The following is a 12,622-nucleotide window of genomic DNA, read 5'->3' as shown; positions in this document are numbered from 1 at the left end:
CAACTTGGCAGCACTTCCACCAGGTGAAAAAATGGGCCTTTCACTCCTAAAAGGAGACTGTGCAGTGCATGATAGCATCCACTATAGTAAATATGAACCTCATCTTTAATTTACAAGTGAAATAATATAAATTATGCACACATGTTTATACACATGTATTCTACTATATGCATAAATGTATTGTCATAAATAACAAATAAAGGAGATTACAGCATAGTCATTTAGACAATTACAATAACACCTGATAAAATATTTAAGCTACATACTTACAAAAGTGTATATGTGAATTTCTAGCTAAACCTGTATTATTCCTAGATAGAAAGGACTCATTGAAAAGATTATCAATTGTTCAACCACAGAAATCAATGTGTTTATACACTAAATTTGTTTTAGCTTCTTGAATTAGGGCAATTAATTGTTGTACATTATAGGCACAATTTCTGAATTCCAGCATCCAAATGATTAATGATATTGTAGATTCTACAAGTTTATCATTACTTAAGAAAAGAAAACCTCTGTGAGTAGTCCTGATATTCTGCCCATAGCTGGACAAATTGTTCATTTTTTTATATTCAAGGTTGCAAACTGTCATGCATGAGTTTGACTCTTTCCTAACTATGGATCTCAAATAGCTTCTTCTGTAGCCAAGGAAAGTGATATAGAGAAGTCAAGCTGTTTGTTTAAGATGAGTTCTGGGAGGCAAAACCAGACCAGAATAAAGCTTAAAGAGCAGAGATTACAAAGAAAAGGAAACAGATGTATACTGTATATTTTATTCATTTTAATCTTCACAATATACCCTAATCAAGAGGTATTTTCAAGTGAAAATCTGAGTTAAAGATTTTAGATGAACTTGCTCATGGTCACACATGAAATATTTTTTACAGAGAATTTAAACTTCCTCTATTGACCGAAAGTACAAGCTGTACTTAATGTATCCATTATTCTGGTTCACCTTCTAGAAAACTCTTTCAAAGATATGCCTGTATTTGGGATAGCTAACTGGAAGGACATATATTATGAGTGCACTAACATAATATCAGTTTGCCTTCTCTTCCCCCTGTCTCATTTCCAATTCTTGATGTGGATTTGGGACTATTCCTCTTTAGAAGAGAATGGGTATAGGTGTATGAAAAACATGAACTCTTAAAAATGTTAAAATCTAGAGCAAATGAACCATTAAAGTGTTCAGATAAAAGTCAAATAAAGCTCCTTGTGATTCACTTGGAGATTTGGTTTAAGATTTTTCAATTTCTGGACAAGCCTGCACCTGTCCACAGATTCTGCTTTCCCTCCTTTAATAATTCAGCTGCTGACAGTTGGAGCTTTGCTTCTGCTTCATTAATCTGCTCCTGGGAAGTAGTATTTTCTCAAAATTTTGGTGACATTTTCATTTCTCATCTTAAAGGATCCCTCTCCACCTCTTCCAGAGGTCGCACATTTCCACCAACTCAGACAGATGGACTGGCTCATTCTTATTCAACCTGGCAGTGTTCAAAATCAAGTGCTCATTTTTTCCCTTTGATTTACCACTGCTCATTTACATCTTTGCCCATTAGATAGAAGTGCCAGTCTCATTCCTATTCCTTTTGTCTCTAAATCACAATTCACTGAGTTTGCATCCTCAGAGAGTTTTTGGGTTTTTCTAAGGATATAGGGGTTCTTTTCATTATCAATGAAATGTTAATCAAGTGTAAGTAATATTACTATAACATACTGACTCCTTAAAAAATTGTAATGCAAAAAGATCATGGCATATTTTAAATGCATATCAATTTTTTTTTCAGTTTCAAAAGACAGTCTATTTAAAACCTGATTTTTTTCCCCCTCTACTTTAGGAGAGGTTTAATTCTGGGCTCTTGTTTGGACACCAAAGTGTTCAATAAGTAACCTTTTATGTTTGTTTTCCAAACTCCAAACATACTAATGGCACTCATATTGATTCTTATTTATAAAGTCAAATATTATAATACATGCTGATTTTTCTTTTATGATTAAGAATATTTGAATCTATCAAGCTCCACAAAATAAAGGATGAATTCGGAGAAAAGATTTAGAGCAAGGCTCTGGTGCTTACTGACTATGTGACATTGAGTCAGTAACTTAATCTCTCTAAGACTCGTTTTTTTCCTTAGCTCCAAAATACTACAATTGTCAAGACTATCTCATAGCACCACTGTGAGTACCAAACGAATAACTGCATGTAAATTCTTTTTTTTTTAAAGATTTTATTTATTTATTTGATAGAGATCACAAGTAGGCAGAGAGGCAGGAAGAAAGAGAGGGGAAGCAGGCTCCCTGCTGAGCAGAGAGCAGGATGCAGGGCTCAATCCCTGGACGTTGGGATCATGACTCTAGCCAAAGGCAGAGGTTTTAATCCACTGAGCCACCCAGGTTCCCCCACTGCATGTAAATTCTTAACACAGAACATAAAACACGGTGGTTTCTTAAAAATGCTATTACGGTTGATATGAAGAGTTTTAGAGCACAAGACACATTTCTCTCCAGTGATAACTTGGTTATCCATGTTGAGTTCGAGTTTCCATCTTTCACTTGAGAAAAAGTAAACTAATGTTATTGGCTGGATTGTGTCTCTCCTCCCCATTCATATACTGAAGTCTTGAACCCCCACTACCCCAGAATGTAGCCACATTTAGAGATACAGTCTTTCTTATTTTTTTTTAAATTTGTTTGAGGGAAAGAGAGAGTGAGTGAGTGAGAGAGAGAGTGAGTCTCAGAGAGAAAGCACAGGCATGGGGCAAGGAGGGACAGAGGCAGAATCAGACTCTCCACTGTGCAGGGATCCCAATGCTGGGATTAATCCCAGGATGCTGGGATCATGACCCGAGCCAAAGGCAGACACTTAGCCAACTGAGCCACCCAGGCACCCCCAGAAATATAATCTTAAAGAGGTGATTAAATTCAAATGAGTTCTGTAGGGTGAGCTCAAAGCCAATATGATGGGGATTAGTATAAGAGTAAATATGAAAGAAACTGATTTTTGTACATTGACTTTGCATCCTGCCACATTACTGAATTGCTGTATGAGTTCTAGTAGTTTGGGGGTGAAGTCTTTTGGGTTTTCCATATGAAGTATCATGTCATCTGTGAAGAGAGAGAGTTTGACTTCTTCATTGCCAATTTGGATATCTTTTATTTCTCTTTGTTGTCTGATTGCTGTTGCTAGGACTTCTAATACTATGTTGAACAAGAGTGGTGAGAGTGGGCATCCTTGTCGTGTTCCTGATCTCAATGGGAAGGCTGTGGGTTTTTTCCCATTGAGGGTGATATTTGCTGTGGGTTTTTCATAGATAGATTTTATGAAGTTCAGGAATGCTTCCTCTATCCCTATACTTTGAAGTGTTTTAATCAGGAATGGATGCTGGATTTTGTCAAATGCTTTTTCTGCATCAGTTGAGAGGATCATGTGGTTCTTATCTCTTCTCTTACTGATTTGTTCTATCACATTGATTGATTTGTAAATGTTGAACCATCCTTGTAACCCAGGGATGAATCCCACCTGGTCATGGTGGATAATCTTTTTAATGTGCTGTTGGATCCTGTTTGCTAGGATCTTGTTGAGAATCTTAGCATCCATATTCATCAGTGATATTGGTCTGAAGTTTTGTTTTTTGGTGGGGTCTTTGCCTGGTTTGGGGATCAGGATACAAAGCCAATGTACAGAAATCAATTGCTTTCTTATACACTAACAATGAAAATACAGAATGGGAAATTAGAGAATTGATTCCATTTACTATAGCACCAAGAACCATAAGATACCTGGGAATAAACCTAACCAAAGAGGTAAAGGATCTGTACTTGAGGAACTACAGAACACTCATGAAAGAAATTGAAGAAGACACAAAAAGATGGAAGAGCATTCCATGCTCTTGGATCGGAATAATAAACATTGTTAAAATGTCTATACTGCCTAGAGCAATCTATACTTTTAATGTCATTCCGATAAAAATTCCACCAGTATTGTTCAAAGAGCTGGACCAAATAATCCTAAAATCTGTATGGAATCAGAAGAGATGCCGAATTGCTAAGGAAATGTTGAAAAAGAAAAACAAAACTGGGGGCATCATGTTACCTGATTTCAAGCTGTAATTACTACAAAGCTGTGATCACCAAGACAGCATGGTACTGGCATAAAAACAGACACATAGACCAGTGGAACAGAGTAGAGAGCCCAGATACGGACCCTGAACTCTATGGTCAAATAATCTTTGACAAAGCAGGAAAAAAAATACAGTGGAAAAAAAAGACAGTCTCTTCAATAAGTGGTGCTGGGAAAATTGGATAGCTATGTATAGAAGAATGAAATTCGACCATTCTCTTACACCATACACAAAGATAAACTCGAAATGGATAAAAGACCTCAATGTGAGACAGGAATCCATCAGAATCCTAGAGGAGAACATAGGCAGTAACCTCTTCGATATCAACCACAGCAACTTCTTTCAGGATATGTCTCCAAAAGCAAAGGAAACAAAAGCGAAAATGAACTTTTGGGACTTTATCAAGATCAAAAGCTTCTGCACAGTAAAGGAAACAGTCAACAAAACAAAGAGGCAACCCACAGAATGGGAGAAGATATTCATAGAAGACAGTACAGACAGAAGGTTGATATCCAGGATCTATAAAGATCTTCTCAAACTCAACACACACAAAACAGATAATCATGTCAAAAAATGGGCAGAAGACATGAACACACACTTCTCCAATGAATACATACAAATGGCTATCAGACACATGAAAAAATATGCATCATCACTAGCCATCAGGGAAATTCAAATTAAAACCACATTGAGATACCACCTTACACCAGTTAGCATGGCCAAAATTAGCAAGACAGGAAACAACTGTCTTGTGTGTTGGAGAGGGTGTGGAGAAAGGGGAACCCTATACGCTGTTGGTGGGAATGAAAGTTGGTGCAGCCACTTTGGAGAACGGTGTGGAGATTCCTCAAGAAATTAAAAATAGAGCTTCCCTAGGACACTGCAACTGTACTACTGGGTAGTTACCCCAAAGATACAGATGTAGTGAAAAGAAGGGCCATCTGTACCCTAATGTTTATAGCAGCAATGGCCACATTCGCCAAACTGTGGAAAGAACCAAGATGCCCTTCAACGGACAAATGGATAAGGAAAATGTGGTCCATATACACTATGGAGTATTATGTCTCCATCAGAAAGGATGAATACCCAACTTTTGTAGCAACATGGACAGGACTGGAAGAGATTATGCTGAGTGAAATATGTCAAGCAGAGAGAGTCAATTATCATATGATTTCACTTATTTGTGGAGCATAACAAATAACATGGAAGACATGGGGAGATGGAGAGGAGAAGGGAGTTGAGGGAAATTGGAATTGGAAATGAACCATGAGAGACTATGGGCTCTGAAAAACAACTGAGGGTTTTGAAGGGGCGGGGGTGGGAGGTTGGGGGAGCAAGGTGGTGGGTATTACAGAGGGCACATATTGCATGGAGCACTGGGCGTGGTGCATAAACAATGAATTCTGTTACACTGAAAAGAAATTTAAAAAAAGATGTAAATAGGGGCACAGACATACAGAAATCAAGCAACCATGTAAGGACAGGGTGAGAAGTTGGCCATCTGCAAGCCAAAGAAAGAGGTCTCAAATGAAACCAAACCTGTCAACACCTTAATCTTAGATTTTAATTCAAAACTATGAGAAAGTAAAGATCTGTTGTTTAAACGACAAGTCTGTGCTGTTTTTAAGGCAGTTTTAGGAAATCAATATTATAATTATGAGGTATACCATATTTCCCATACATAGGAGGCACTCAATATTTATTTCATTTCCCCAAATTATAAGATTTATGACTTTACTTTATAACTATTTGTGTAAAGTTTTTTTTTTCTCTTAAGAATGTAATCTCTTAATGTCAATAATCATATAACCCCTTCTTCACACTCTTCCTTCCGTAGCAAATCAGTGACTTGCAACTAGTGCATTGATGATTATTAAGTAAATAAATGGACATATGAATGATAGTGAGGCTGAATTGTCTATAGGAAAACTAAAAGTTCTGTTTGGACCTCATGTGGTTAAATTTAACAACTTTATCTCCAGCATTCTGAAATTGCCAGATGGTTGTAACCATTTTAACATAATACTAATTGGCAGCCTAGAAACAACACATTACAGAGATATTTTCCCATGTAACTCTTCCTATTTGCACAGTGTGAAAATGTTCACCTCACATTTACATTAAAGCCACACGAATATGGCCTATTTAATATTTTATCTACGTCCTTTCCTTTGTTATTTGGGGTGAAATTATTAACGTAGTACAGTTTAGTTAAATATTCTTGCCAGGTGCAAAATAAATGCAAACATGCATAGATTGGTAATGCCTTACTTGAAGTGTTCTATCAATACTTCGTAGAGAAAATGAAGGGGTTTGTGCAACCAGGCTGAGTTGACTGGAGACAATCAAAGAATATCAACATAGGTGATACCATGCCTGTACATATATAGCCAATGAAAGGTTAAGAACGCCAATACACAGGATACCATCTATAACACTGGGAATTCACAATCTTTTTTGTGAAATCCCAATTGGAAAATCACAATCTTTTCAAATTGATTCAGCAGGCCTATCTAAACATTGTGAAAGAGGTATTTGATTTTATAAGATCATTGTTTTGCCCATTTGCAGGTAAATCAGCTGTCAATAAGTTCATTTTTAATCTGGCTACATGAAAAATTTTATAATGTAGGCATCCACACAGTATTTCCCGATGTGTGCCCATAGAATACCAATTTCTCCACTTATCAGTTAGCAAAACTAACTTCTAGTCAATTCTATTTGAGAGATTATGACTCGGTATTAAACTGAATTCTGACTTCATAAATTTGCAGAAGTTTTAATGTATGAATATATGTTAAGATTATCCAGACATGTCATTTTCAAAATGTACTTGACCATGAAACCCTAAATTTAGGTGACTTACAGACTCATTATACTGTGCAATGCACAAAGAAACTGCTAAAACATAATAGTAAACACTGCCAGCTAGGACATTAAAAATAAAACTTTCTTGAGAATCCCAAATCCTTTTGGGTTTGGGACAAGACTGGTTTTATTTTGGGACAAGACTGTTTGGTTGGTTTGTTTTGCTTTGTTTTGGTTTCTGTTTTGTGGCTTAGATGTGACCTTACTTATGATTCCATCTTCTTGAAGGACATATGAGGCCAAATAAGTGTTACTTGTTTAAATAATCCAAAATGGAAACTAAAGCATAATCCAAAGCCAACTAAAAGGGAGGTAAAGGACTGTGGAATAGACTTTCTTGTTAACAAAATAAGGTCTCCTCCAGTGGTTGAACCATTACTCAGTATGACATAATAGTGATAAGTACTGGAGGTATCTATTCTAAACTTGTTCTTAAATTAATTTGTTAACCCAACTGCCTAGCACACTGTGTCTGTGTGTGTGTGTTTTTGTGTATCTTTATTGAAGTATAATTTTAGAATAATTTTATCATCCATAAAAGAAATACTGTACTTTTTAATTGTCACCCTCTACTCTCCCTCTCTGATCGGTCTAGGCAACCACCAATCTTCTTTCTCTGTATATTGATTTTCCTATTTGGAATATGTCATGTAAATAAAATTATATAATATGTAGTCATGATTGTCTCCTTTCCCTTAGCATAATGTCTTCAAATTTGTCCATTTTATAGTATATATAAGTACTTCAGTTTATAGATAAATAATATTCTAAGGGTTTTAAAGATTTAGCTCTAACATTTAAGTCAGTGATCCACTTCAAGTTAATTTTTGTGGTAGGTGTGAGGTATGAGTCCCCTTCATTTTTTTGCATGAGGATATATGGTTGAATTATTTGTTGAAAAACTTTTCTTTCCCAATTGAACGGTCTTGGCATTTTTTTGAAAGTCAGTTGACCTGGGATGTCTGCGTGGCTCAGTGGTTAAACATCTGCCTTCTTTTTTTTTTTTAAATTAATTTATTTATTATCAGCATAACAGTATTCATTATTTTTCACCACACCCAGTGCTCCATGCTATCCGTGCCCTCTATAATACCCACCACCTGGTACCCCAAACTCCCACCCACCCCCGCCACTTCAAACCCCTCAGATTGTTTTTCAGAGTCCATAGTCTCTCATGATTCACTTCCCCTTCCAATTTCCCCCAACTCCCATCTCCTCTCTAACTGCCCATGTCCTCCATGCTATTTGTTATGCTCCACAAATAAGTGAAACCATATGATAATTGACTCCCTCTGCTTGACTTATTTCACTCAGCATAATCTCTTCGAGTCCCGTCCATGTTGCTACAAAAGTTGGGTATTCATCCTTTCTGATGTAGGCATAATACTCCATAGTGTATATGGACCACATCTTCCTTATCCATTCATCCGTTGAACTATGGAAAGAACCAAGCATCTGCCTTCTGCTCAGGTCATAATACCAGGGTCCTGGGACTGAGCACTGCATTGGGCTTCCTGCTCAGTGGGAAGCCTGCTTCACCCTCTCCCACTCCAACTTCTTGTGTTCCCTCTCTCACCGTGCCTCTCTCTGTTGAATAAATACAATAAAATCTTAAAAAAAAATAAAAGTCAGTTGACCATAAATATATTTTATATTTCTTTCTATCAATTCTATCTTATTCATGTATATGTTTACCTTTATGCTAGTATTATACTATCCTATTATTGAAATCAAACTATTATTTGTAGTCAGTTTTTAAATCAGGAAGAATAAGTTTTCAATTTTTTTTTTCCAGATTGTTTAGGCTGTTCTGGGTTCCTCGAGTTTCCATGTGAATTCAGGATCAGCTTGTAAGTTTACAAATAAGCTAGCTGGTGTTGTGATAGGGATTGCACTGAATATGGAGATCAATTTGACAAGCATTTCCTTCTTTACATTATCAAGCCTTCTAATTTATGAACATAAAGTGTCTCTTTCTTTATTAGCTTTTTGGTTTCTTAAAAAATAATAATTTTTATAGTATGGGTTTTGCATTTCTTTTGTTAAATTTATTCTCAGGTATTGTATTCTTTTAGATGTTTAAAATTGATAGTTTTTTTAATTTTAACTTTTGGATTGTTTTTCGCAAGTATATGAAAATATAAATGATTCTTATATTTTGATCTTGTATCCTGCAAACTTCCTAAACTTGTTTAATCATTTTAATAGATTTTTGAATAGATTCCTTAAGAATGTCTATGTAAAGATCTCATTATCTTTGAATAGAGTATTGCTTTTTCATTTCTAATATAAATAACTTTTGTTTTATTTTCTTGACTGATGTTGCTACAACTTCTAGCATAATGTTAAAGAGAAGGGTGAGAGCAGACATCTTTGTGATATTTGTTGTGGGTATGCATAGATGCAGATGCTCCTTATTTTTTTTTAAAGATTTTATTTATTTATTTATTTGACAGAGAGAGATTACAAGTAGGCAGAGAGGCAGGCAGAGAGAGGGGAAGGGAAGCGGGCCCCCTGCTGAGCAGAGAGCCCCGATTCGGCTCTCTGAGATCAGGACCTGAGATCATGACCTGAGCCAAAGGCAGTGGCTTAACCCACTGAGCCACCCAGGCGCCCCGGCAGATGCTCCTTATTAAGTTAAGTCCCTTTTATACATAGATTTTAAGTGTTTTTATTCAGGAAGAGTGTTGGATTTTCATAAATGTTTTTTCTGCATCTATGGATATGATCATGCTTTGTTTCTTTTTTGTTTGTTTGTTCGTTTTGTTCCTTTTTTATTATATTAATATGCCATATCACATCATTTATTTATAAATGTTAAACCAACATTACATTTCTGGGATAACTCCATTTTTAAAAGATTTTACTTATTTATTTGAGGGTGAAAGAGTGAGAGAAAGAGAGAGAGAGAGCAAGCACAAGCAGAGGGAGGGACAGAGGGAGCCCAATAAAGGGTTTATTCCCAAGACGCTGGGATCATGACCTGAGCCAAAGGCACAGGCTTAACTGACTGAGCCACACAGGTGACCACCCCCCACTTGATCATGTTATATAAAACTTGCATATGTTGCTGGATTTTATTGCTAGTGTTTTGTAGAGAATGTTTGTGTCTTTTGAGGGTAAACATTATGAATTCATCTCTTTACTAGTTATAGGTCTATTCAGATTTCCTCTTTTTCCTTGAATCAGTTTTGGTAGTTTATATCTTTCTAGGAAATACTCCATTTCATCTAAATGCCTATTTTATTGGTATACTATTGTTCATAGTACTCCTTTATAGTCCTTTTATTACTCTAAGGTAGTATTACCTACTTTTTTTTTATTCTGATTTTTAATATGTTGTACCTTGTATTATTTTTTCCTGATCAATCTACCAAAAAATTGTAACTTTTATTGATTTTTCAAATTAAAAAACAACTTTGGTTTCATTGACGTGTCTCTATCATTTTTTTCCTCTTTCATTAATTCCCACTGTAATTTTATTATTCCCTTCCCTTTGTTGGCTTTGAATTTATTTTGTTATGTTTTTCCAGTCTTCTAGGGAGGAAGGTTTGGTTTTTGATGTTTAGATTTTTCTTTTTTTTTAAATTTTAATATAAGCATTTATAGCTATAAAGTTCTCTTTAAGAATTTTGCTCCCTGCATCCTAAAATGTGGTGTTTCATCTTATTTCTCTCAAAATATTTTCCATCGTATCTTGCTATTTCCTCTTTGACCCATTGCTTAAAAGTATTTTGTTTAATTTTTACATATTTGTGAGTTTCTTAAATTTTCAAATATTAATGACTTTTAATTTTATTCCATTGTAGTTGTGGAACATATTTTGCTATTTTTTAATGGATTCACCCTTTTATTGTCATTACTGATGCAACTGGATATAATTTTACTTTCATTTTTATTTCTATATGTGTTATGTTTTTGTTGTGTTTTATCCTTCTTTGGTGCCCTTTTTTAAAAGTGGTATTTATTTATGTATGTATGTATGTATGTATTGTTATGTTAGCCACCATACAGTACATCATTAGTTTTTGATGTAGTGTTCAGTGATTCATTATTTGTGTATAACACCCAGTGCTCATTACAACACATCCCCCCCTAATACCCATCACTGGACTACCCCCCTTCCCATTCTCCATTCCATCCCTCACCTCTCCTCTCCTTTCAGATTATTTCCTGGAGTCCACAGTGTTTCATGCTTTGTCACCCCCTCTGGTCTTCCCTCCTTCAGTTTTCCCTTCCTTCCCCTAATGGTCTCCATGCTATTCCTTATGTTCCACATACGAATGAAGCCATATGACAATTGGCTTTCTCTGCTTGAATTGTTTCACTTAGAATAATCCCCTCCAGTTCCACCCATGTTCATGCAAATGGTAGTATTCATCCTTTCTGATTGCTGAGTAATATTCCATTGTATATATGAACCCCATCTTTATCCATTTATCTGTTGAAGGGCATCTTGGCTCCTTCCATTGTTTGGCTATTATGGGCAGTGCTGCTATGATCATCGGGGGGCGCATACCCATTCTTTTCACTACATCTATATCTTTGGGGTAAATACCCAGTAGTGCAATTGCTGGATTATGGGGTAGCTCTATTTTTAACTTTTGAGGAACGTCCACACTGTTTTTCATAGTGGCTGTATCAGCTTGCATTCCTGCCAACAGTATAAGAGGGCTCCCCTTACTCCACACCCTAGCCAACATTTGTTATTCCCTGCCTTGTTACACAGAACACTTACAAAAGAAATTGAGGAAGACACAAAAAGATGGAAAAATATTCTGTTCCCATGGATTAGAAGAATAAACATTGTTAAAATGTCTATGCTGCCCAGAACAATCTACATTTTCAATGCCATAACTATAAAAATACCACTGGCATTTTTCAAAGAACTGGAAAAAATAATCCTAAAATTTGTGTGGAACCAGAAAAGACCCTGAATTGCCAAGGGAATGTTGAAAAAAAAAAAAAAACTGGGGCATCACATTGCCTGATTTCATACTATATCACAAAGCTGTGATCACCAAGACAGCATGGTACTGGCAAACAAACACACACACAGATCAATGGAACAGAATAGAAGCTCCAGAAATGGACCCCCAACGGTCAACTACTCTTCCAGAAATAAGGAAAAAATACTCAATGGAAAAAAGATAGCCCCTTCAATAAATGGTGCTGGGAAAATTGGGCAGCTATACACAGAAGAATGAAACTGGGCTATTCTCTTGCACCATACACAAAGATAAACTCTAAATGGATGAAAGACCTCAATGTGAGACAGGAATCCATCAAAATCCTAGAGAAGAACATAGGCAGTAAGCCCTTTGACATTGGCCAAAGCAACTTCTTTTATGACACTTGTCTCCAAATACAAGTGAAACAAAAGCAAAAATAAACTTTTGGCATTTCTTCAAGATCAAAAGCTTCTGCACAGCAAAGGAAACAGTCAGCAAAACTAAGAGCCAACCCACGTAACTGGAGGAGATATTTGCAAATGACATTATAGATGATGGATGGTACCCAGGATGTATAAAGAACTTCTCAAACTTGATATCCAAAAAAAAATTAGTCAAAAAATGGGCAGAAGACATGAACAGACACTTTTCCAAAAAGACATACAAATGGCTAACAGACAC

This window comes from Neovison vison, chromosome 7 (assembly GCF_020171115.1).
Source record: "Neovison vison isolate M4711 chromosome 7, ASM_NN_V1, whole genome shotgun sequence".
Lineage (NCBI taxonomy): Eukaryota > Metazoa > Chordata > Mammalia > Carnivora > Mustelidae > Neogale > Neogale vison.
Note: the sequence above shows the minus strand (reverse complement) of the source record.